We start from the raw sequence: 26,849 nt of genomic DNA on the forward strand, positions 1-26,849 counted from the left end.
ACCCCAGAGTGGGCAGGAGGCAGCCAGCAGGCCAGAAGCCGCACAGCTGGGACTCATTCAGGGCAAGCCTGGGGCCGGTAGGCCCAGCCCCAAGTGGAACCTCATTCTCTGTCAAGTGCCGGCCAACTCCATCTGCCCCACACCTTCTTCACACGGAATGTTCTTCTGGCTTCTTTGGAAAGTAACTTTACCCTAGCCCATCCAAGCTGAGGCAAGGATTTGAAACTTTAGCATAGGCCCATTGGGATGTAGGAACAAAAATTAAACAGCCCGAGATAGGATCCTTTTTACCCATTCCAACACTGATTACATGGCCTCCAGCTGGAATGTGGAGCATGTACCTCAGAGCACGCGCGGAAACAGCTGGAATTTATCAATGGACCCCATATTAACCCATTGGTTCCAGGAGGTGGGATTTCCTGATCCCCAAACACTAATTTTTGCACGTTTTTTGGTCTCTCCTTTCTGACTTTTGGGGAAGTGGGGAACTTGTGGAGGCAAACAGGCCCCGTGGAGCAGCAGCACATCGCTCCTCCATTAGCTTCACATAGTGCACCGATTTCCCCAGAGAGAAAGTAAAACATGCTCTGGAAGGCCATTTGTTTACTGTTCCTTGCAGGTATGCTGAGGTCTCTGTGTTCCTGCCCCACGCTGTACCTTTGCCTGTGGCCTCTGGAAAATAAGGCCCGAAGCAACACTGACCTTCCTCACACCCTCCCTGAACGGATTCACTAGGCGTGAGGATGTTGGACCCGAGAGGCAACACCTCCCCACTCAGGAGGGGTGCTGGCAGCCCCGGAGCCAAGTCCCCCTTCTGCTGGACCCCCAAGGGAGAGTCACGAGAGGCGCTGGTGCCTGGGCTGGTGGTGGGGTGCCAGGACACTCTGAAAGCAGTAGGCAACTTCTCACCGGCTTTCAGGATTGGCTTAATGCTTCTCTGGTCCCCGTCTTCAGAGCTGCTCGGAGCTCACCCCCCAGGAGCCTGCCAGGAGCGAGAGGAACTGAACTTCAGCGAGGCGGAAGGCGATCCCCACTCTGCCCAGGTGCTGCTTCCCCCGGGGCTCGGGGCTTGGCAGGCGCAGCACCCCAGTCTGCGCAGCCGCGGTGAGCCTGTGAGGCAGGAAGGCCCCCTCGTCCACTGCCAGGCCCGGGTCGCCCCCAGGCAACGTAGCTCCTGCTGCCTGCTCAAGCTCTTCTGCCTCTCAGGCCAGCGAAACTTCCCTGCAGAGATCACCACGTGGTAGGTACCTGGTGGTCCAGGTGGCTAGTGGCTGGTGGGTGAAGAGTGCTGGAACTTTCCCACGAGTTGCAAACGTTCAGAACCCAGTGGCCGAGTCAGCACGTAGCCAGCACCTGTTTGCCCCCCGGGACCGCTGCTGCGCCCTCACCAAACACCCCGACGCTGCCTGGTGGGTCCCTGCCTCAGCCAGCAGATAGGAGGCCTCTGTTTTCAGTAAGCACATTGTTGGGGTGGAACTAGGCCCTGAGGCCCTCTGAACATTCTAGGCCCAGGGCGATGGGGGAGGGAACACAGAGGCCTCCCCATGGGCCTTGCAGGGCCAGAGGGGAGGGAACGATCTCTCAGTGCTCAGGACCTTTCCGAAACGGTGACCTGGCCTCTTAGGCTTTCGGTACCTGCTACCTGCGTGTGTGGGAAGGCAAGTCTGCAGACCAGGACTGAGGTGAACGCAGGGGGTGCCCCAGCTTCGGGCTGCAGGGAGGACAGCGGGGAGAGGCCAAAGGAGGAGCTCACACAGAAGGATGTGGGCAGGGGCGCTGGGTGGCTCAGTGGGTTGAGCATCTGCCTTCAGCTCAGGACGTGATCATGGGTGTGGGATCGAGTCCCACATTGGGCTCCCCACAGGGAGCCTGCTTCTCCCTCTGCCTGTGTCTCTGCATGTATCTTATGAATAAATAAATACAATCCTTAAAAAAAAAAAAAAAGGAGGTGGGCAGACGTGGCCAGTGAGCCCACAACAGAGGCCTCCAGGATATTCCAAATGCTGTGATGTGAGGGACCCAGGAAACAGCCCTGGGCTGCTCTCCAATCCAGAAGTATTGGTAGCATTTGTCAGAGCTGGGTGGTCTCCTAGCCTGTGAAGTGCAAATTCCCCCAGGATGGGTGCACTGTCAAAAGTTTATGGACCCGTCTGCTCTAGGACCAGGGCTCTTGGGGTGCTGCTCAGCAGGAGGAGAGAAAGGGGAAAGAGGAGTCTTGCCGTATTTGGTTTCCTTTACAATTAGGCCCTGGGTGGCCCGGATGGCAAACGGTGAAGCAGTCTTTAAAAAAGTAAATAAGGAAGGATGCAAAAATAGCTAATAGTCTTCCCTCAGATGAACTCTTATTTACTTGCAAACACCCTAGAAGACGGTGCAGATTCATTTTAAAAACCTGGATGATTGTATACATAAACCACATCGTCTTTATCCATTCATCTTTCGATGGACACCGAGGCTCCTTCCACAGTTTGGCTATTGTGGACATTGCTGCTAGAAACATCGGGGTGTAGGTGTCCGGGCGTTTCACTGCATCTGTGTCTTTGGGGTAAATCCCCAACAGTGCAATTGCTGGGTCGTAGGGCAGGTCTATTTTAACTCTTTGAGGAACCTCCACACAGTTTTCCAGAGTGGCTGCACTAGTTCACATTCCCAACAGTGTAAGAGGGTTCCCTTTCTCCACATCTTCTCCAACATTTGTGGTTTCCTGCCTTGTTAATCTTCCCCATTCTCACTGGTGTGAGGTGGTATCTCATTGTGGTTTTGATTTGTATTTCCCTGATGGCAAGTGATGCGGAGCATTTTCTCATGTGCGTGTTGGCCATGTCTGTGTCTTCCTCTGTGAGATTTCTCTTCATGTCTTTTGCCCATTTCACGATTGGATTGTTTGTTTCTTTGCTGTTGAGTTTAATAAGTTCTTTATAGATCTTGGAAACTAGCCCTTTATCTGATACGTCATTTGCAAATATCTTCTCCCATTCTGTAGGTTGTCTTTGAGTTTTGTTGACTGTATCCTTCGCTGTGCAAAAGCTTCTTATCTTGATGAAGTCCCAATAGTTCATTTTTGCTTTTGTTTCTCTTGCCTTCGTGGATGGATCTTGCAAGAAGTTACTGTGGCCGAGTTCAAAAAGGGTGTTGCCTGTGTTCTCCTCTAGGATTTTGATGGAATCTTGTCTCACATTTAGATCTTTCATCCATTTTGAGTTTATCTTTGTGTATGGTGCAAGAGAGTGGTCTAGTTTCATTCTTCTGCATGTGGATGTCCAACTTTCTCACCACCATTGAAGAGACTGTCTTTCTTCCAATGGATAGTCTTTCCTCCTTTATCGAATATTAGTTGACCATAAAGTTGAGGGTCCACTTCTGGGTTCTCTATTCTGTTCCATTGATCTATGTGTCTGTTTTTGTGCCAGTACCACACTGTCCTGATGACCGCAGCTTTGTAGTACAACCTGAACTCTGGCATTGTGATGCCCCCAGCTCTGGTTTTCTTTTTTAAAATTCCCCTGGCTATTCGGGGTCTTTTCTGATTCCACACAAATCTTAAAATAATCTGTTCTAACTCTCTGAAGAAAGTCCATGGTATTTTGATGGGGATTGCATTAAACGTGTAAATTGCCCTGGGTAACATTGACATTTTCACAATATTAATTCTGCCAATCCATGAGCATGGAATATTTTTCCATCTCTTTGTGTCTTCCTCAATTTCTTTCAGAAGTGTTCTGTAGTTTTTAGGGTCTCATTCATTTGGGGAATATAAATAATGGTGAAAGGGAATAAAAGGGAAGGGAGAAGAAACGGGTAGGAAATATCAGAAAGGGAGACAGAACATGAAGACTCCTAACTCTGGGAAACGAACTAGGGGTTGTGGAAGGGGAGGAGGGTGGGGGGTTGGGGTGAATGGGTGACGGGCACTGAGGGGGGCACTTGACGGGATGAGCACTGGGTGTTATTCTGTATGTTGGCAAATTGAACACCAATAAAAAATAAATTTATTATTAAAAATAATAAATAAATAAATCTCTTTCAAAAAAAAGAAAAAAAAAGAAAGGAAAGGTAGAGAGTATTGAATTTCTGATTAGGCCTGCTGCCTGGTGCTCATCAGCTCGGCTCTGAGTCCTCACGGGCTACAGATCATTTCTATGACTGGTGAATAAATGATCATTATCTACATAATACCCCCAGCAAAAGGGCGCCGCCTGCCGTGGCTCCGCGCCATCGGTCAGGGGTGGGGCATTTGTGGGCACAGCAGCGTCCTGCTCCATGCCGGCTCTGGGGCCTCCCTTTAGGGCCAGAGCTGAGGACGCTGTGAGTGCAGACAGCGAGGGCTGCGTGGCCTGGCAGGTGGGCTGAGCTCCATGAGGGGCAGGAAGGGGAGTGGGGTGTCCTGCATGGCCTGGAGCTGGCACCAGGCCTGCTCCCAGCCACCCCGGCTCTGCGCAGCCTCGCCATACCCAGCGAGGAGGGCCCAGGCTCCCGGCCCCTTTTGGGAGGAGGAAACAAAAACCCTGGATGGCCTCTCGGTCCAGCAGACAGCAGGCTCTGCTGCTCTCAGGCCACCAGCTGGCGCCGCCGCCGAGGCAGGGCCTCAACTGAGTGGAGCTGGAGTGATGGGGGCCGCTTTCCTGTTGGGTGAGCTCGCTCCTTCCCCAATGCCAGTGTGTCCAGGCATCTTCTACTCCCCCTGGGCACCATCTCTGGACCCGGGACCCCTGTGGGGTCACGTAGGGCAGGCACGGAGCTGCAGTCACGTTTAATTTTCTGAAGCTGTCACATCTCAGCCTTTGGAAGACGCTGCCCCCTGGAGAAGGGATCTGGGCCTCACCTGCCTGGTCCCCCTCGTGTGCGCCAAATGGCTCCAGCTCCTGGGTCTGCAGCCGCTCCTGCATGGGCCTGGTGAGGTCAGCGGGGGCACCGCCAGCGCCCGGCCACCGCCCCGCGTTCTCCACCCTCCCGTCCTCGCTATGCAGCTGCAGCATTACCAGCGTCGGCCCGATTTACCAAGAAGGCACCGGGGCAGGCCTTCCAAAGGCCCACAAGAGCTCCCGGGCACCGGTCAGAGGCCCGCCCTAATTAAAAGCAGGGCTTCCCGTCCCCTGCGGCCCCCCTCCGCCCGCAGGCAGTCTCCTTCCTCTGGTTGTGTAATCTCTGTCCATCGCCAGGCACTTTCCATCGTATGTGACTTCACCGCGGACTTAAGGCTCCGTCAGGTCGGCAGGTGGGGACTGAGCCAGACGGTGCCCCACGGACCTGGACCTGGGACCTCGGCCTGCAGGGTGTTCTGGGCTCCGCCCCACGCGGCCGCTCCCCGGGCGGGCCGGGGGCGCCCTCTGCCGGCGCTCAGCCGACATTGCGCCGAGCGGCGGGCCTCGCGGGCGCGCGCCAGGCCACCTGCACCTGTGGACGGAAACTGGGTGTTCTCCTAGCACCCCGAAGGAGCTGCTAATAGGAAATCAAGACAGAAGGTGACCCGCTGGTTATACTTCATTTGTAACGCCCACTCGCCGAAGCTGACTTTACCCCAACATTCTGTGTTGATGCGCCACGTCTGTGTACAGTTTAGGTGTGTTCTAGGAGCCGCCTATATGAACACCACACCTTCTTAACCATTCATCTGTCAAATGGAATATTCCTCAGCCATCAGGAGGGACAAATACCTACCATTTGCCTCCACGTGGATGGAACTGGAGGGAATTATGCTGAGTGAAATAGGTCAATTGGAGAAGTCAATTGGAGAAGTGAAATCAGTCAATCATATGGTTTCATTCATATGTGGACTATAAGAAATAGTGAAAGAGAAAGAAGGGAAACTAGGTGGGGAAGTATCAGAGAGGGAGACAAGCCATGAGAGACTCCTAACTCTGGGAAACAAAAAAAGGGGAACGGGGTGACTGGGCACTGAGGATGGCACTTGATGGGATGAGCATTGGGTGTTATAGGTTGGCAAATTGAATTTAAATAAAATTTTGAAAAAGGAGCTGCATAGCCTATATGGCCTGTGGCACAACTTCCCACAAGCCCCAGTGAGCTTCGTCATGTCAGGTCAGTGTTCAGTTTGCTCCTTCACTCAGAGAGCTCCCTGAGATCCCGTGTGGAACACAGAGCTCTGCCCATAGCAACGGCAAGTATTTCTGAATCAATGTGTGAACAACTCTATGAATGACTCACTGGGTGGTTGGTTGCTAAGTGGGAGAAAGGTCTGGTCACTGAAATATCAAAAAAAAAATTTGTTTTGAAAGTGTGCTCTCCTACAGCCTGCCAGGCCAGTCACCGTTTTCTCTCACAAGTTGTCTGACCTGGCAGTTCACGTGCCGACGACCTAGGAGCACTGTTGGAGCTCTGTCGACAGTCCAGCAGAATTTGGAAGCTGGAAATTCTTAAGAACGTCTTCGTGGATACACATCATGTTGAAAATTCTCACAGGTAGACTGAGATACAAGCAGATAAGCATCAAGTCAGGCCACGCAGAATAAAAATAGACCAATGACCCAAAGGGGGCTTTTTTTTTTTGGTTGCCTCTTGGGGCGGATTTCCTGAGCAGTAGGAGTGTGAAGCATTTGCCCCTTGCCTCAGGAAATCCTGAGTCCCCAGATGGCGGTTAGAGCAAACACCTCTGTAACCTCCCCCTCAGAACCAGGAAGAGGCCTAATCAAAGACCTGTCGCTGGTCTTTGGAAAGCTGGGGGGGATGAGGACAATGGCTTCTGTGGTAATTGGCCGGCCTTAAGGGGAAGTCATCTGCCACAACCTCTGAGTGCAGTGAGGCTCAGAGCTGCCGCCTGGCCTGGGTTTGTGCTGGGTGGCCAGGTGGCCACCTCCTTCTTGTGGAGGTTTCTGTATGCAGCACCTTCCTGTCATGATGGTCAGCTCTCACAGGCTGGTTGTCGGAATTGCTGCTAGTGACCAGGGAAGGCCCCTCTTCTAGGCCATGGAGACCCTTTTGTCCCATCCCAGATAGATGTCCTCACGTTAGCCTGTGGGCACCCTCCTGTGACCCCGTTGTCCTGCCCCATGAGGACCACCTTGCTAAGCCCTGTGTTGTCATTAGGTCTGGCTCCCTGAGGCCTGGGTCCTCCCTCCATGCCCATCCCCACAATGGGCTGCTCTGTCCTCCTGGTGCCCCTGGCAGGTCTCTGCTTTGCCTTTCATTCCCTTGGCAGCTGCACCTCACCTAGTGTTCCCTCTGACCAGTCTCCCCTTTGGCCACATTCTGTCTCCTCCATTCATCTGTCTTTGTCTAATTGGAACCTTGTTGCAAATGCCCCCTTTTCTCAGCTCTCATGGCACTTAAATGTCAGGCAGAACCTGCTGGTGTTTCTGTCTCTGTGACTCTGCACTAAATCCTCTGAGGAGGGGACCATGATGGAGGACAGACAGGTCCCCTGCAGGCTTCGGCCTCTGGCTCCGGGCTCCTCCTTAGCCCCTGACAAATCACTCCTCCCCGCCCCCCCCAGGGGCTCCCAACTAGGGGGTGGTTTTGCAATGTCTGGGGGCGGTTGTGCAATGTCTGGAGACAGTTTCTGTTCGTCCCCAGTAGGATGGCACTCTGGTTCCTGTTGTGCCAAGGCCAGGGATGCTGCTACACCTCCTTGGTGCCCAGGGCAGGCCCTCTAGCAGAAGATTATCTGGCCTCAAATGTCAATAGTACCAAAAAGTGAGAAATGCTGCTTGGCCTTTGGTCCCCTTGTCCTGTAAAGGAGGAAGGTGGTGAACAAATCAACTGAGATGGCGTGTGTGACAACAGGCAAACTGTAAAGGCTGTTTCTGTTCTGCTCTCTCCCCCCACCACTCAATGTTTCCTCCCTTGAGGTAGGGACAATGGAGGATGACAGCCAGTGGATTATCTCATTTGGTCTTCGTGGACACCAACCAAGTGGCCACTAGGATGGTCCCTGCCTTCCAGGTGAGAAAGCGGATGCTTGCAGGCCCAAGGAGGCCACCAAGGGCACACACTCCATGGCGCAGCACTCAGGGACTTTGGAGCCTGCACTCTAACCATTGGTCATGTCACCTCAAGACAATACAGGGTGGCAGTCATGCAGCTGAGACACAATAAATCCTTGCAGATTAATTCAATATGGAGCCCACACTCAGACTGACCACTGTTCTCAGAAGACATGTAGCCCCTGTGCACGTTACCAATGCACCTGTTTATGCAGCTGGCAGATTGAATCAACAGCTGGGGCCCCCGGCAGCCTTCTCTCTGGAGGCAACAGTGCTGTCACCCAAGGTTGTTGACCAAGATCTTGCAGGACTGGGCGGGACAGTGTGACATCCACAGCATGACTGTCCCATGAGTGATGACTTGTTCTCCACTGAGAAGGATTTTAATCTCCAGGGAGAGGTTACCATGTTCCTTGCGGGGAACACATGTCCACGAAGATGGAAGGCCTAGCGTCAACTGTCTGCCATCCACCTATCAGTTCATAGTTGACCATTGTCTTCCTGTCATGATCTGGCCAGCTCTGAAGAACAAAGTTCCTCATCACCATTCATTGTTTCCTTTTTGATTTTCCATTTGGGAAGCACAAGATTAAATTTGTATCTGGAAATCTCTTTCTAAGGTTCTCCTCTGAAAACAAGTCTGAGATTAGCAATGGTTCTTCTTATGCCCTGGGCACTAAAGCCTGTGACACTAATGGCATTAATATAATTTTCTGAACAACATGCAGGAGGCAACATGGTCCTTCTGGTAGGATGAACATCAGTCCAATAAGAAGGTGACATATTGCCCGTTACCCTGTAAATAGAACGGGCCACATCAATTTCTCTTCTGCCTGTGAATGATGACCAGTTTATCAAGTAAGTATACACTGAATAATGATTTCCATGGGGACAACAGCTCTTATGATAAAGTATAACTGCTCTAGCTGCATTATTATAAACAGCATCCAATTTATGGAGTTAGGAAACAGATACATTTCTCAGAAATGTGTCACTGTTATCTAGAACCAGCCATAAAATCTAGGCTGTCATGTATTTTCTGGCGGCAAACTTTAAGCAATTAATATTCTGATAACACAGTCTTGATCACAAGCCCAATTTAGAAATTAGTGATTCAATATGATGACTACATCCCAGGGCTGGAGCTTGCTGTGGCCAAATGTGAATAGCCAAATGTGACAAACCTTATACAGCTTTTTCAGACAGAAGGAAATGTTTCAGACATTGGGGGTTTTTGGTGAATTTCAAATGAGACACCTTCACCTTAGGAAAGGGCTACAGTCTTGCTGGCCTTCCCGAGGAAGATGAGTCACTGGTATTTTCCTCCATCAAATACCATGGCTGTTCCCTAGTCAGTGATATGGAGGAGGCACAGACATGCCCAAATGGACATGCCACTGTGATGCAAGGCAGGGTCTCCATACCACTGTCCCCAGGAGAGCTTAGATGGCACCCCTGTTTTCCCCCCAGCTCAGAGAAGCCACACAAAACTGCAAGGACCCCAGACGAGAACTAGGAGACATGAAATGGTGGGAGCATAAAGCTTGGGGTAAGATTTTTTTTAAAGATTATTTATATATGTATTTATTCATGAGAGACACAGGCAGAGACATAGGCAGAGGGAGAAGCAGGCTCTCTGCGGGGAGCCCAATGTGAAACTGAATCCCAAGACCCTGAGAGCACGACCTGAGCCAAAGGCAGACGCAACCACTGAGCCACCCAGGTGTCCCTTGGAGTAAGATTTGAAAATACAACCCTTTAGAGTTTAGAGCCAATGCCTCCAGAAACTGAGTGGAAAGGGTGACAAGAGTTCGGGATATTGTCACTGACCAATCAGTCATTTTAAATATATGGGCAAGGCCATGTTTGGAATTTTAACTCCTTTTATGTCAGCAAAAGAGTTTTGCTAAATGTCCTACCATTTAGTTTGCAAAACCTAATTCAGCATTTGGTTCACATTGAGATGTGTTATTTGTTTCCCTGGTCATTTCAGAAGGCTGTCTTTTGTTTATCTCTAAGCTACCCAGGATGGTGACAAATCCCAAAGATGAATTTCATTGTGTTGAACATGGCCCATTGCATTTAAAATGAGAGCCAAGAAGAAACCACCCCTCACTGATGGTAAGTGTCTGGGGAAAGGAACTGTCTGTCCTACATATTCTCGTGAGGGTGCACACTGTGATGTTATGAAACTTGGGGAAGACAGTTTGGCAATAAATAGCAAAAACTATGTCCTTTGTCCCAGTCATTTCACTTTCAGGAGTTTATCCTAACGGAAAGAGTTGGTGGGGAGATGCTGAGGTGAGCATTGCTTGTGCTTCAAATGTCCGCCATAAGGTTATTGGTTAAGTAGCTGTTGGGACATCCATGCCATATAATGATGCACAGCCATAAAAATTGTGTTATGGAACATGTAATGGGAATATTATTCAATGTAACGAGTCATTTAAAAAGTAGACTACATTATAAGATCTCAATTTTCTATTAAAAAGAATATATTCTAGATGGTTGAGGGAGAAGAGTCCCTAATATGTTAACAGTGATGGTCTCTGTTGAGTGAAAGAGTGATTTTCGATTGTTTTCTTTATGCTTTTCTGAATAGTCTGTAATAATCATACATTGGGCTTGTTATCGGAGGAAAAGAAATAATGTCAGTATTGAAGAACATTAGGCAACAATATGACTGTTGAAAAACAGCACCCATCCTATAAAGACTATAATAATTTATATGATATACAATACTATAGCCTATGAGACCATCTTATACTCTGAGGTGCTATTAGTCATGAGGGGATGGGTTGCGGTAACTATTTTTTTTAATTTTATTGAAGTATAATTGACATAAAGTAATATATTAGTTTCAGGTCTGCAATATCGTGATCCAAGATTTATATAAATTACAAAATAATCACCATAGTAAGTCTACTTCCCACCTATCCCCATACAGAATCAATACAATACTATTGTCTATACTCCCCAGGCTGTACTTTACATCCCCCTGACTTCTTTTATAGCTGCAAATTTATACCTCATGACAACCCCTTCATCTATTTTGCCCACCCTTTTCAACCCCTCTTCTCTGGCAACCTGAGTCTGATTTTGTTTTGTTTATTCATTTGATTTTTAGATTGCATATATAAGTGAAGTCACATGGTATTTGTCTTTCTCTTTCTGACTTACTTCACTTAGCATGATATCCTCTAGGCCCATCCATATTGTCACAAATGCAAAACCTCATTCTTTTTTAATGGTTGAGTAATGTTCTGTTGTATATATACCACGTCTTGATCCATTCATCCATTGATGGACACTTCTGTTGCTTTCATATCTTGGCTCTTGTCAGTAACATTGCAATAAATATGGAACTGTATATATCTTTTTGAGTTGCTGTTTTTGTTTTCTTTGGATATACCCACTGTCTAGTTCCATTTTTAACTTTTTGAGGAACTTCTGTACTATTTTCCATAATGGCTGCACCAATTTACAGTCCTACCAGCAGTGCACCAGGGTTCCCTGTTCCCCACATCCTCACCAACACTTGTTATTTATTTTTTTGATAATAGCTATTCTGACAGATGTGCTGATACATAATTATATTTCCCTGATGATTACTGATACTGAGCATCTTTTCATTTTGGCTATCTGTATGTCTTCTTTAGAAAAATATCTGTTTAGATCTTATGCTCATTTTTAATTGGCTTTTTAAATTATTTTTTTGCTATTGAGTTGCATAAGGTCTTTATATATTTTGGATATTAACCCCTTATCAGATTTATGATTGGCAAATGTTTTCTCCTATTCTATGGGAATGCTTTTTGTTTTGTTCATAGTTCTTTTGCAATGTAAAAGCTTTTTAATTTGATACAGTCTCATTTGTTTATTTTTGCTTTTGTTGCCCTTGCCTATAGGATTAGGTTCAAAAAATATCACTAAGACTGGTATCAAGGAGCTTACTGCTTATGTTTCCTTCTAGGAGTTTTATGGTTTCAAGTCCTATATTCAAGTCTAACCCATTTTGAGTTTATTTTTGTGTATGGTATAAGAAAGTGATTCAGTTTCCTTCTTTTGCGTATGGCTGGCCAGTTGTGGTGTTTTCCCAATACCATTTATTGAAGACATTGTTCCCCATTGTATAGTCTTTTCTCCTTTGTTATAGATTAATTGATCATATATGTGTACATTTATTTCTGGGGCTCTCTATTCTGTTCTATTGACCAAAGTATCTATTTTTGTGCAATTACCATACTGTTTTGATTATCATAGCTTTCTAGTATAGCTTAAAATCAGGGAGAATGATACCTCCAGCTTTGTTCTTCTTTCTGAAGATTGCTTTGGTTACTCAGTGTTTGTGTGTGTGTGTGTGTGTGTGTGTGTGTGTGTGTGTGTGTATGTGTGGTTTCATGTAAATTTTAATATCTGTTATAGTTGTATGAAAAATGCCATTGGTATTTTGATAGGAATTACACTGAATTTGTAGATTGCTTTGGCCAATATGGACATTTTAACAATATTAATCCTTCCAATCATAAGTATGGAATATCTTTTCATTTGTTTGTGTCTTGTCTGATTTCTTTCATCAGTGTCTTACAATTCTCAGAGTATAGTTCTTTCATCAAGTTGGTTACATATATTCCTAGGGAATTCTTTTTCATACAATTGAGAATGGGATTGTCTTCTTAATTATTTTTCTTATAGCTCATTATTAGTGCATAAAAATACAACTGCTTTTATAAATTAATTTTGTGTCTTACAGCTTTCTTGAATTAGTTTATCAGTTTTAACAGGGTTATTTTTTGTCTTTAGCATTTTTAAATATATAGTACCATGTCATCTGCAAATAGGGACAGTTTTACTTCTTCCCTACAAATTTGGATGCCCCCCCCTTTTTTTTTTTTTCTTGCCAAATTGCTATGGCTAGAACTTCCAATACTGTGTGGAATAAAAAGGGCAAGAGTGAGCATCCTTGTCTTGTTCCTGATCTTGGGAAAAACTTTTAGCTTTTCACTGTGACTATGATAGCTGTGGGTTTATCACATATAACCTTTATTATGTTGAGATATATTTCTCCTCTACCTGCTTTGTTGGGAGTTTTTTAAATCATAAATGGATGTTGAATGCTTGTCAAATACTTTTATGCATGAATTGAAATGATCGTATGATTTTCACCCTTGTTAATGTGTAGATCATGTAGATTGCTTTGTAGGAGGTGGACCATCCTTGCATCTCTGGAATTAGTCTCATTTGATCATGGTGTATGATTTTTTTAATGTATTGCTGAATTGATTTGCTAATATCTTGTTGATGATTTTTTGCATCTATGTTCATCAAGGATATTGACCTATAATTTTTTGTGTGTATGTGTGGCATCTTTGTCTGGATTTGATATCAGGGTAATGCTGACCTGGTAAAATGAGTTTGGAAGTGTTCCCTTCTCTTCAATTACTTTGGAGTCATTTGAGGATAGTACTAATTCTTTGAATGTTTGGTAGAATTCACCAGTGAAACTGGCTGGTCCTGGACTTTCGTTTGTTGGAAGTTTTTTGATTACTGATTCAATCTCATTATTAATAATTGGTCTATTCAGGTTTTCTATTTCTTCATAATTAAGTATCAGAAGACTGTGTTTCTAGGAATGTATCCATTTCTTCTAGGTTGCCCAATTTTTTGGTGTGTAATTTGTTCAAAGTAGCTACTTTCTTTGTATTTCTGTGGTATCAGTTATAACTTCTCTTTCATTTGTGATTTTATTTGGGTGTTCTCTCTTTTTCTTGATGCGTCTAGCTTAAAGTTTGTCAACTATCTTTTCAAAGAACTAGCTCTTAATTTCATTAATCTTTTCTATTGTTTGTTTGGTTTTTGTCCTTGTTTCATTTATTTCCACTCTTATCTTTATTATTTCCTTCCTTCTACTGACCTCTTTTTTCTAGTTCCTTTAAGTGTAAATAAAGTTAGATTATTTGAGATGTTTTTGTTTATTCCTTAAGGTAGGCTCATATGGCTATGAACTTTCCTCTTAGAACTGTCCTTGCTGGGTCCCATAACTTTTGGAATATTGTGGTTCCATTTTTATTTGACTCAAAATATTTTTTTATTTTAGAATTAATTTCTTCATTGACCCATTGGTTATTTAGTCTTCATGTGTTTTTCCCATTTTTCTTCTTATAATTGATTTCTAGTTTCCTACTATTATGATTGGAAAAGTTGCTTGGTATGACTTCAATCTTCTTAAATTCGTTGAGACTTGTTTTGTGGCCTAACACATGATCTGCCCTAAAGAATATCTGTGTGCACTTGAAGAATGCGTATTCTGCTGCTTTTGGATGGAATCTTACATAAATATCTATTAAGTCCCTCTGGCCTAATGTGTCATTGAAGGCTGATGTTTTCTTATTTATTTTTTTGTCTGAATGAGATATTCATTGATGTAAGTGGGGCATTAAAGTCCCCTATGATGATTATATTGCTATTAATTTCTCCCTTTATATCTGTCAGTATTGTTTTATATATTTCACTGCTCCTACTTGGGGTGCATAAATATTTACAAATATTTTATCCTGTTGGATTTACCCCCTTATCATTATGTCACCCCTTTTTTGTCTTTCGTTACAGTCTTTGTCTTAAAGTCTATTTTGCTTGATAGTAAGTATTGCTGTCCTAGCTTTCTTTTCATTTCCATTTGCGTGGAATTTCTTTCTCCATCCCTTCAGCTTCGGTCTGTGTGTCTTTAGCTCTGAAGCAAGTCTCTGGTAGGCAGAATATGTATGGGTCATAGTTGTTGGGTTTTTTGTTTTGTTTTGTTTTTTGTCCATTCAGCCACCCTATGTCTTTTGATTGGGAACTTAGTCTATTTACATTTAAATTACTTATTGATAGCCTTAAACTTAATTGCCATTTTGTTGGTTGGTTTCTGGTTGTTTTGTAGCTTTTCTCTGTTTCTTTCTTCTTCTCTTGCTCTCTTCCCCTGTGGTTTGATGACTTTTTTTAGTGTTATGTTTAGGTTTCTTTCTAATTATTATTATTATTTTTGTATCTATTATAGGTTTCTGGTTTCCGGTTACCATGGAGTTTGTATATAATTACCTATTTATATTGCAGCCTACTTTGATAGTCACTTCAGTTTGATTGTATTCTAAAAGCACTACATTTTTATTCTCCACCCCATGTTATATGTTTTTGTCATATTTTACATATTTGTATTTTGTGCATCCCACACCCAATTATTGTAGTTATAGTTTTTACTACCTTTTTCTTTTAACTTTCATACTAGCTTAATAAGAGATTGATCTACAACCTTTACCATATTTGCCTTTACCAGTGAGATTTTTTCTTTCACATATTTTATTTCTAGTTATGACCTTTACTTTTTAGCTTAAAGAGGTCCCTTTAATAATTCTTGTAAGGCTAGGTTAGTGATGATAAACTCCCTTAGCTTTTTCTTGTCTGGGAAACTCTTTATCTCTCCTTCAATTCTGAATAATTACCTTGCCAGGGAGAGTGTGCTTGGTTGGAAGTCTTTTTCATTTATATATATCATATATATGTCATGTTTCTCTCTTCTAACCTATAAAGTTTCTGCTGAAAAACCTGATAGTCTTATGGGGTTTCCTTGTATGTAACCAGTTGTCTTTCTCTTGCTGATTTTAAGATTCTCTCTTTATTTTTAACTTTTGAGATTATTAATTATAATGTGTCTTGGTGTGGAACTCCTTGGATTCATCTTGTTTGGGACTCTGTGATTCCTGGACTTGCTTGTCTGTTTTCTTACCTAGGTTAGAGAAGTTTTCAGCCAATATCTTTTCTAGTAAGTGTCCCGCCCCTTTTCTCTCTTTCTTCTCCATCAGGAGAATAATAATGTGCTTGTTGTTTTCATCCCACAGATTCCTTAAGCTATCCTTATTTTCTAAATTCTTTTTTTTTTTTCTTTTTGTTGTTCTGTTTGGGTAATTTCCACTGTCTTGTCTTCCAGGCCATTGATATATTCTGTATCATCTAGTCTGCTGTTGAATACTTGTAGTGTATTTCTTGGTACAGTTATTGTAGTCTTCCAGCTCTGTAATTTTCCTGTTTGGTACTTTCTTATTTTTTTTCTCTCTATATTGATAGCCTCACTATGATCATCTATTCTTCTCTTGAGTTTGGTGAACATCTTTATGGTCATTAATTTGAATTCTTTATCAGGTATATTTACCAGGTAAATTACTTATCTCCATTTTATTAAGGGTTTTTTTTCTGAGATTTTATCTTGTTCCTTTATTTGGAATAGTTTCTTGTTTCTTCATTTGCTTGACTGTGTTTCTGTGTGTTATGTGAAACAGCTCTCTCTCTCTCTCTCTCTGTCACGAAGGGGTACTCTGTGTAGGAGATGAACCTTATTCTTTAATCTTGCCTTGGTTGTCTCTCCACGTTTTTCAGACTCTTGGGGCTCAGAAATGCAAAACCCTTCACCCCCTGACTTGAGCCTAGGGCTTAAAGGGCATCCCCTATGTGGGTTGTGGTTCCTGTTGCCTCTGGTAGTGTCATGTGAGCAGTGCAGGGCTGCTCAGCTGCTGGTATGGTGGTGCTGTCCCGGCAGTACAGGTTGGAGGCATGCTGTTTGCCTAGGACTGTCAGGTGGTTAGGGTGAGGGTATAAAAATGGCACTGCCAGTACAGCATCAGCATCAGCACTAGCACCAGCAAAGTAAAGGTAGCCCATAAAAATGGCATCTGCCACAGAGTGCAAACTCGAGAAAGAGTACCAACAGATTTCTTGGGGGGAGTGCCAACAGACTTTTGCTTGGGGGACTTTTTAGCAGTTCTGTTTCTGATCAGATGATCTTGTGGAGAACCAGTAAGAGAGGAGTCTGGCCTGGGGAGCTTGAGCTAGTGATCTGCATCCATCTAGTTGGTGGTTCCATGAGACTCAGTGCTAAGCCTACAAGTTTCCCCAGACAGAAGCCTTGGCAGGCGGAGGATCAACTGTCCTTGTCTAGGACCACACATATCCATCCACATGTGTGTGTTCTTGCCAGCCAGAGTCTATCCAAGTGTGTGTGCATGCACATGCATGCAAGCATGTGTGCCCGCCATTTTCCCGACCATGAGGGCCCTCCTTTGTTTTGGCACCAGGACCGGTAAACCCAGGAGGAGGCAGCTGTCAGTGCCACTGCTTCATTCTCTGTATCTTAATAAACAGTGATTTCCTCTTTTCTTGGTATTGAGTGCTCAGTTCCTTAGAACCGTGGGGCTTGTTTAGGGGGATATGTGGTCGTATTATGCCCCTGCCAACCAGATCCCTTCAGTGTTTCTCAACAAAGGTGGTATTGGCATTAGAGCAAGAAAAATTTTTGTGGCATGGGCTTGACCCAACATTGAAGCATAGGTAGTTTCCCTGGCCTTCCAGGGAATACCAGTAGGATGCTTTCTGGCCCCATGATAAAAATAAAAAATAAAAATAAAAAATAAAAAAAAAATTGCCCTTGCCACTCTTCTAAAGCTGATGCAGCAGACTTTCTGAAATCAGAGGTTTACTCTCCAAATAGAATTGGATTAATTCTCAAAGCCTTTGGACCTGACTCTTCTCTTAGTCTGTGACCTTTTCTCTAGGACAATGGCTTTGAATAACCACACATGTGCATGATGGCTTTCTCATTTGTTATTCCCAGCTTTATGATACCTTCTATCTCAGATAAGAACCTATCCCTGTGAATATGTGGAACTTGTGGCCTTGACCTATTTTGTGATGTCATAAATCTCTGATTGTTAAAGGATGTGTCATGACCCAAATATTTTTAACTCATTCATTCATTCAATCATATTTGTTGAGAACCTACTACTGTGTTGAGGTTCTGGGATGCAGAGAAATCAATCAAGCGATCACATTAATACTATGAAATTGCAAATTGAGATTCCTGCTCTCAGGAAATGAAAGAATAAGGTTAAAGGGGAATTTAGTTATAAAGGAACCACCTAGACCAAGCAGTCAGAGAAGGCTTTTAGTAAAATGATGCTAGAGCAGAGATCCAAGGGTCATGCAAAGGCTAGCTAGATGAAGGGGTGGGTTGTCGTGGCATTTGATCATTCTAGATGCAAGAAACAGCATGTATAAAGGCCTATTGGAAAGAATCACTGGGCGGGGATTAGACAAGCCAGTATGGCTGAAGCACGGAGAACAGGGGCATTTGAATAGAGGCCTTGTAGGCTTGTTAGGTAATTGGTTTTTATTTTAAGAGCAATGGGAAGCCTTTGGTGGACTTTAAACAGGGAGTACTAGGATCAGCCATGCTTTTTGGAAAGATCCTTATAGATGCAGAGTTAGAATCAGGTTGGAAGAGAATCTGACTGGATCCAAAGAGGTGGCCACTATAGTTATCCAGGTAAAGGATAAAGATAGCCTGGATGAGGGAGGCAGCAGTGAGGGTGGTGAGCAGTGCATGGATTTATAGATACTCAGGAAACAAAATGGTTGGTTCTTGGTGATGCATGGCTTGGGTGGTGAGAATAGAGGAAATAAGGATGACTTAGTTTCTTGCTTGTGTCATTTGAAAAATGACTGTTGATGCCATTTACTGATGTGGAAACTCAGGAGGAATCAAGTGGGGCTGGCAGCCAGGTCTGGGAAAAAAAACATGAGTTCACTTTTGGACAATTTGAGTTTGAAGTGTCTCAAACAATTTGAGGAGAAGTCAAATAGGGAAATGCCTGGGGGAGGTGAGGGCTGGTTACAGGGTGAGGACCAGAGAAGATACCCAATATTGGGCTTGCAGACCTTTGTGAATATTTATTTCTGTCATATTTTTCCTTTCTTGAGGGTTCTAGAAGATGCTGGGGTGGCCTTCCAATGTGATAAGTGGTAAGAGGTGCTTGACAGTCTCTCTGGCATTTCTTAAGAAAACAAAAAAAGAACTTGCACTCCTCTTTACAGATTGTATTCAAAGTGAGATTGAAAATAATATTTTGTGGGTATCTAGGTGGCTCAGTGGTTGAGCATCTGCCTTTGATGCTCAGGTCGTGATCCCAGGGTCCTGGGATTGAGTCCTGCATCAGGGTCCCCACAGGGAGCCTGCTTTTCATCTGCCTGTGTCTCTGCCTCTCTCTGTGTGCCTCTCATGAATAAATAAATAACATCTTTTTTTAAAAAGTAATATTTTGTCCTTTGAAAACCTGAGATGTAGCACAACACATACATAATCTAGGATCTTTTAATGAGCCAGCAATATTAATGAATTAAGAACTCAAGTTTTAGGGGGAAAAAGTGTTTAGAAGCATTATGACTGGTTAGGATTCCCTAAAGTGCCCTAATGACCCTGGCTGGAGGGAAAATGGGGCTTAACTCTTATGATATGAGATGAAGGCCTATGTGTATCTTCAGGAAGGTTCTGAAAGACCCTGCCTGGAGTCTCTCCTTAATGAGACTGTGCTGTGATATCTCCCTCCCTTCTGAGGATGCTCTCTGGTCACTGTGAAAATGTAGATGGTGGTATCTTTTTTCCAATGCCATCAATCAGTTCTCTGGTTCTTCCAATGCAACTGGATGAACAATTCAATGAGATTCTGACACTGTCTACCCAGAGTTAGGGCAAATCCTACAAGGTAAGGGCTTATTGCCTCAGGACTGCCCCTACTTTAGACAATAGCCACAAGGCCTAGGCTTCCCATGCTTCAGAGCAACCAGCTATAAATCAAGGATTCTTGTGATGATTTTCTACAACACTTCACATAACACAGAAACACAATTTATATATATATTTTTACTTTATTGTAAAGGATACAAATGAATAGCCAGATGAATAAATGTATAAGTCAAGGTCCAGAAGGGTCTCGAGCACAGGAACCTCTGTCCCTGTAGAATTGGGGTGTGCTCCCCTCCTGCCACACAGATGTGTTCCCCAGCCTAGAAGCTCCCTGAACTCCATGCTACTGGGAACTTTATGGAGGCTTCCTCACATAGACATGATTGATTTGACTCAATCTTCAGTCCTAGCCCCCTTCCCAGAGGTTGAGGGGAAGGGCCGAAAGTTCCAGGCTTCTAATCAAGGTCTAACCTGGCAACTTGCCCCATCCTGAAGCTGTCTAGGGTAACATCCAGAGTTGTCTCACTAGAACAAAAGATGCTCCTATCATCCAGGAAATTCCAAGAGAGATAGGAGCTCTGTTGTCAGGAACCAGGGACAAAGACCAAAGGGTAGAACAAAAGACAATCACTCGTATCACTCAGGAAATTCCAAGGGTGTAGGAGCTCTGTGATAGGAACCATATATATATTTCTCATTATACTACAGGTGGCTAGTGCACCCTGGAGGTGCTGCTTGGGTAGGGCTATTCCTGTGGGATTTTTAGAGGCCATTTGCAGCAAGGCCTCAGCAGGAACTGCTTCTTGTTGCCCTTACCTACCTTGAGCACCACCCCTACTGACTGGAAGAGGAAGACCCCTCTGATGCATGAACCACCAGTGACCTTCCTGGGCTGGGACAGAAAACCCAATTACAAGCAGTTGAGGACTTGCTGGCAGGGGAGAAAGTGTGGGATGGGGAGGAGGCTGTTTTCATGCCACAGGTTTGTGTCTCTGGTGTATGGTTGTTCCACTAAGATGGTAGCTCTTCCATCACAGGCTTGTTTTCAACCAGAAAAATAAGGTAATTCTCACCACTCATGGGGTTTCTAATCTGAGCAAACATATACACACATGATTGCTAATTCTCAAACCCTGGAGGGAGACATCACCTTCCCTCATTTTATACATGAGTAACAGAAGTTTTTAGAGATTTGAAAACTTGCTCCAGGCTCACAGGTAGGTGGCAGAGGCTGAATTCAAACCCACATCTGTCAGGTGCCCCTGTCTGTTCTAGGACATTTCATGATACCTTCAGGTTCATGTTAATGAGGACAAATGAGACCCAAGAGTTAATCCCTGGAGGCTGGCCAGACCCAAACAACAGCTGGTAACTTAGCCCATAAAGTGGATCAGGGAGATGAGAGCCCCAAAATGTCTGAGCGATTTGGTTCAGGATCAGCAGCAACCTCTGCTCACCTGGCAAGACGGAGGTGAATTTCCTCTACTCTTTCCTAGCTCATTCTGGTGCCTCTGGGACCCTATTTGGAAGCTCCCGTGTGTCTTCATGAAAGCCAACTTTGCAGCCAAGAGAGCCCTGACCTGGGTCCCTTTTCCGCAGGACACAGCCAGTCAGGATGGTGGCCCTCGCCAGACCCCGGTTCCCCACTGCGTGCAGGTATCTGGGCAGGACCCAGGTGAGAACTTGGTGGTAAATCCATCAGCTGGTGTAGACAGGCCTTATCATTTAATATACAAATAGCTTTCCCTTAGAGAAAGGGGCCGCCCCATGGTCTTCCCCACCCACTTCTCATCCTGCCCTTAATAGCACTTAACTCACTTTCTTTGGCCCAAGAGACTGGTGGGGGAGGGGAGCCCCACTGTCCCACTGAGGGCAAGTCTGCTCCTTTACTCCGACTCACAAATGCTTCCACTTTGGCTCGCGCCCCAGCCGGCCTCTCTGGGAGCCTCCGCAGCCCCCCACCCCCACCCCGCGCCCGCCCCCTGCTGCGAATTCCTCGGCCCCGGGTACTTGGGGGGGGGGGGGGGGGGCGAGGCTGACGGATGAGCACTGCACTGCACTTCTGCACTTTAAACTACTTCCTTCCTTCCAGATTCCTTCGTGACCTCTGGGGGCGACCTTACAGATGTTCCCCCATCACGGCCGACGGTGTGCACCGCCATCTGGCCGCTTCCTTCTGGAAACGTTGGTTTGGGCGGCGCACGTCCTCCGTGTCTGGCCGTCAGCGGCCGTGGCCGGGCCTGCTGAGACATTAGGGGCCGGGCCGGGCCGGGCTGGGCAGGGCGGGGCAGGGCGGGGCAGGGCTGCTGGAAGTGGCCCCCCCCCCCCCCCCCCCCCCCCCCCCCCCGCCGCCCGCACTTTTGCATTTAATCACCCCCGCTTCGCTGTGTGACTGCTTCCTGGGGATGTGTCCTGCCTCGTCAGAGGCGGGCGGTTGGTTTCTCCTTTGGCGAACCCCTCCCTGCCCTGGGGCTGCCCCCCCCCCCGCCCCCGCCCCCCGCAGGCCCGCGTGCGGCCTGTTCTCACAGCGACCCTGGGCGGCGGGGCCTGGCGCCTCCTTCTGTAAACGGGGGGACCGGCCCTGAAAGCCCCAGGGCCCCTTCCCCAGCAGGGGGCCCGGGGAGAGGCGGGTGCAGCGCTGACCTCCGCCACGAGACCCCACTCACCCCTGCTCGGCTCGGCTGGGCTCGGCTCGCGGAATCTATGGGCAATGAGGGGTGGCTCGGTGCAGCCGCCGTCACCGTCGCCCCGAGAGACCTGAGTGCGGGTTGGACCCTCCCAGGGGCCCGCCTGCTCACGCCCCCTGGAAGGAGCCGGAAGGCCCCCGCGGGGGTCTGGACGGCCTGCCTGGCCCACCAGGACCACGGGGACTGCGCCTTCCCATTCTAGGTCCTGAGTCCTCGGCCTGGCGTTCAGAACAGAAGATTCTCCCTCTGATTCCCATGTGCCAGGGGGCACGGGAGGCAAGAGGGCATGAGCTCTGCTCGTGGGGCCCTGGCACCTCGAATATTTTAGAGGAAGAGAAGTGCGGATGTGCCCTCTGGCCGAGGAGCTGGGGGCCAGTGGCAGCTGGCAGGACCACAGCCCGACAGGAAAGGACGGAGCCCTGTCCCTTCTTTCCTGAAACTCCTGCCCAGCATTGGCTCTCGGCCTGGTTGGCCCAGGGCAGCTCCAGCCCTTGACGTCGCCCTCCACTGTCACCTGCTCAGCACCATGACGTAGAGAAGCACCAGCCTCCACCACGCGTGTTTCTCTGGTCAGCCAGCCCTAATCACCTCTGTCTGTACTTTGAGAAAATGGCCTCACCAAGGAGGCTCCCGCAAGATTGTCAGAGACAAGGAGGCAGGCCTTTCAAACAGCTCCGGACCTGGCCACCTGCTGGATGAAGATTAGTAGCCCCATTTTACAGGTGAGACCACCAAGGTCCAGAGAGGGGAACCAATGAGCTTAACAATGTGGTCAAGATTGAACCTCTCAGAAGCTACCGATGGGGCATCCAGAAAGTAACCTGGATAGGCTCTGGGTCCACGATGATCAATCGATCAGTTATCAAGTGCCATTTTTGTTTCAAGTTTTTATTTATTTATTTGAGAGAGATGCAGAGAGAGAGAGAGAGAGAGTATGAACGGCGGGAGGGGCAGGCTCCTGTTGAGCAGGCTCAATCTCAGAACCCTGAGATCATTATCAGATGCTTAACCAATGGAGCCACCCAGGTGCCCCTATCAAGCATCTTTTAGAATAGTGTGACTTTTCTTTCTGATTAGAGAAGTACATTCTCCTTTTTAGAAACTATCAAAAAAGGAAAATTAAAACGTTTGTAATCTCATCACTTGGAGGCAACCCAATACTCACACTTTGATATATTGCATACTCTTCTTTATATACATACTTTTTACATCACTATGTTCATGTACATCAAATTTTTTGTAGTCTGGTTTTCTCACTTAATATGATACACATTTCACTAGTCATCAAAAAGTTCTTTGTAAGTATGCTTTTCCTAACTACATCTTGACATCATGCAAAACTTTGCTTAAATATTTCCTTGTACAATAGTTGCTCAATTCCAATTTTCAGCTGCAGCAAATAACTCTGGGATTAATATTTTTGGTACCAGCCTTTTCTGCATTTTTGTGAGTTTTTATGATATAGATTCCCCGGAATCTCCTCCATGGAGTTACTGGTCAGATGATAGCACTTTGAAGGTTCTTGGTAAATTGCTGTTCAGAGGAGTTGTATTCTTTTATATGCCTGCCAGCTGTGCTTGTCCCACACCCCCTTCTCCAAGTTGTTATCAACAAAAATATAAAAATACTTAGTAAAATGATCAAAGACCATCAACAGCTTTAGTCACAATTTTCTCTATGGCTTCCTTTCCATTGGTCACTTGAGTGATAAATCAGACTGTGCTAAGCACCCTATGTGCTTTGTCTTGTGTGGTCGTCCCCGCATCCCTGCTCAAGCATTATTATTACCTTTGCTTTGAAGATAAGAAACTTCAGACATGGGTTAAGTGAGTGGCCCAAAGTGCACAGCTACTGAGTGGTAGGATTGTCTCCTTACCTGGCTCTCACCACCAGTCCTGAATGCCAGGGCAAACCTGGGGCCAAGTCTGGGCTGTCTGCCCTGCATGGATCCCATTCCTGGTTCTGGGTGAGGAGCCCATGACCAACTTTCCACTTGGTTGCATCATGGCGAAGTCAGGGAGTAAACCTGACAGGGTCAAACCAACAAAACCAGCAGCAGCCTTTCACTGGGGCTAGTATAGTCAACTCCACACAGAGTTGGGTTTCATGATGTGCCTGAAGGATTTAAAATCAGCAAAACATTGTTCTTTGCCTCAAAGGCTCACAACTACTTCAAGAGTGAAGGTAAATACACAAATGACTGTTCTAGAAGGTAGAATACTTAAGGGCCTAAAAAGAGGTAAGATTTGGGGGTCTTGGTCATTCAGAGAAGAGGATGGTAGCTGGCTGAGGAGGCACCACAAAAGCCCCCTACAGGGAGAGAATTTCCTCTGGCAGAGATACCAGGAGGGGACCCCAAACGGAGGCTCTGAGTGGCCTAAAGGATGGAGAGATGTGGAAGTGGTGGGTGTTCATGTGGGAAATGGGGGAAGGTCATTTGAAGGGTTGTTGTTGCCAAAGGAAGGTATTTGCTCTTGACCTGGGCTGTGGGACCACAGGTTGTGGAGATGATGCCAAATGCCCATGGGTAATGGAGGGGAGATCTGAAATCAGGTGAGAAATGAAGCCTTGAATTAGGGAGATAGATGTGGGAATGGAAGCCAAACAATGGCCCATCTACGTGTTGGGCTGAGAGAGTCATTCACAATGACCTGAATCCCTGACCCCCTCTTTCCCTGCCCACCAACCCCTCAGTCTAGTAGCTGTCTTGCTGGTCACATCTCTGTGACACATCCCAAGGGCATCAGTTTCCCCCAGCCGTCCAGGTATCTACCATCGCTTGCCCACCTCACCACATTCACTCCCAACTGATTTCTCAGCTGCCACAATGGCTGTCCCTATATCTCCGTCTTGTGGCCAGAGTCGGGGAGATCTTGTGACTTCTTGTCTGAATCCCGACACTTTGGAAAGCGAAAAGAGGGGCCATAAGTGATTACACCAAGTAAAAGGCATAAATCAGGAATTTGTTGGGCAAACCCAGACATATGGACTCTGCAGCCAGAGGGATAATTAGCAAATGTAAGTTCCACCACAAGGTTTTCCTGCTTAATGGCTTCCCACAGCAATGAGGATGAACCTGCATGTCTTCCCGTCTGATGCCTGCCCAATTTCACCCTCTACTCTCCCTCTGCCTGGCCTCTAGCCACACGTAACTTTTTACAGTACTGAGACCTTCCACCTGCCGGCCCTGTGCCTGAACACCCTCCCCTAGCTTTTCGGGAGGCCGCCCCTGCTGCATTCGCATCTCTTCTGCATACCCTCCTAGACACTTCTCATGATCTTGCAGTAACCCTTCCCCATCCCCAGTTGGTTCTCTAACCCTTATCATTATCTGAAAGTAAGTTACTTACAGATTTCCAGTTTTAGCTCCAACTTGTAAAGAGCTTGGGGGTTGTCACTCCCAGCCTTACAATGAGAAAAGCTGGACAGACTGAAAATTAATGACTTTTTTGTACTCATTAGAGAACTGAGGTTTCTGGGCCAGCCCCTGCCCTGGAATCTGCAGAGTCACAGCCAAAAGCAGGAGCAGAAGCCACTGGCCCCGTGAATTGGGAGGAATTTGAAAAAGTGACAAATTGCAGAGACTGAGTGTAGGCTAATGTGAGAACAACAAATTCCCAGGGACAGCAGTTTTGGGGAGACCCCACACTTTCTGGGCTCTAGCTCTAGGAATTCAGGTTCTTCTGGAAAGACCTGGGAAAGATCCCTGGCTCTGGCTGGGGTAAAGAGCCATCCTTGTGAATGTACCAGAGCATTCTCCATAAGGAAGGCCTAACGTCAGGGGAAAGGTAGCCCTCCTGCCCCACCTCACCATTCAGGAAGACCACAGACCAGAAGCCCATGCCCACTACAGGGCTGAGATTGGATTGGAAGATGGTAGCCCTCTCCCCCTTCCCTAGGCCAGCAGGGCCGGCCTGTATAGGAACGGTAATAGAATAACCCCATACCAACCCCCGGCTCTCTGAGGAGGAGTACTTAGGGGAGCCCAAAGTCAGGAGGGAAGACAAAAAGCAGACACAAAGATGCTAGAGTCTCTGGCAACTATAGCTACAGAAAACATTAGACAAATCTGCCCTGTCCTAGGCAGATTATCACAAATCTTTCCGGAAGAGGCCTATTTACTACCTTGGTTCCTATTACTCAGTACAGCATCTCCTGCTTTCAACAACAACAAGAAAATCACCAAACCCAAGGAAACCCACAGTCTGGAGACAAAGGCAGCATCAAAATGAGACTCAGAAATAGCACAGATGTTAAGAATGATCACTTTGGGAATTTAAAGTAATGATGCTTAATCTGTTAAGGGCTGTACTAGAAAAAGTAGATTACGTGTAAGAACAGCTGGGGAATGTAAGCAGAGAGATAAGGAAGCCTCAGAGGAAGCCCTGGACCCGGAGAACGCCCTTAATGAGTTCATCAGTACATTCAACAGAGCTGAGTGAGGAATCAACGAGCTTGAAGATGTATCAATGTAAGTACAATGGGGGAAAAACCCCAGAACATCCAAAAACCTTGGGACAATTACAAATGATGTCACTGACACATGATCAGAATACCAGAAGGAGGAAAGAGAATGAACAGAACAAATATTTGAAGTAATAATGGCCAGCAACCTCCAAAAAATTAATGACGTAGAGCAAACCACAGATGCAGGAAGCTCAGTGAAATTAA

The 26,849-nt window shown here is 46.1% G+C and overlaps 1 long non-coding RNA gene across 2 annotated transcripts; it reads left to right on the forward strand.

Annotated features, from left to right (window-relative positions):
* The first annotated feature begins 211 nt into the window (after window positions 1–211).
* LOC140632884 (uncharacterized) lies at window positions 212–21,714 on the forward strand. Of its 2 annotated transcripts, none has more exons than XR_012030539.1 (4): window positions 212–1,240; window positions 9,960–10,061; window positions 20,988–21,166; window positions 21,584–21,714. It is a non-coding gene; the product is annotated as an uncharacterized lncRNA (long non-coding RNA). The 2 variants fall into 2 exon arrangements; XR_012030540.1 differs by lacking the exon at window positions 212–1,240 and adding an exon at window positions 9,071–9,489.
* The last annotated feature ends 5,135 nt before the right edge of the window (window positions 21,715–26,849 follow it).

Source organism: Canis lupus, chromosome 5 (genome assembly GCF_048164855.1).
Source record: "Canis lupus baileyi chromosome 5, mCanLup2.hap1, whole genome shotgun sequence".
NCBI classification, from domain to species: Eukaryota; Metazoa; Chordata; class Mammalia; order Carnivora; family Canidae; genus Canis; species Canis lupus.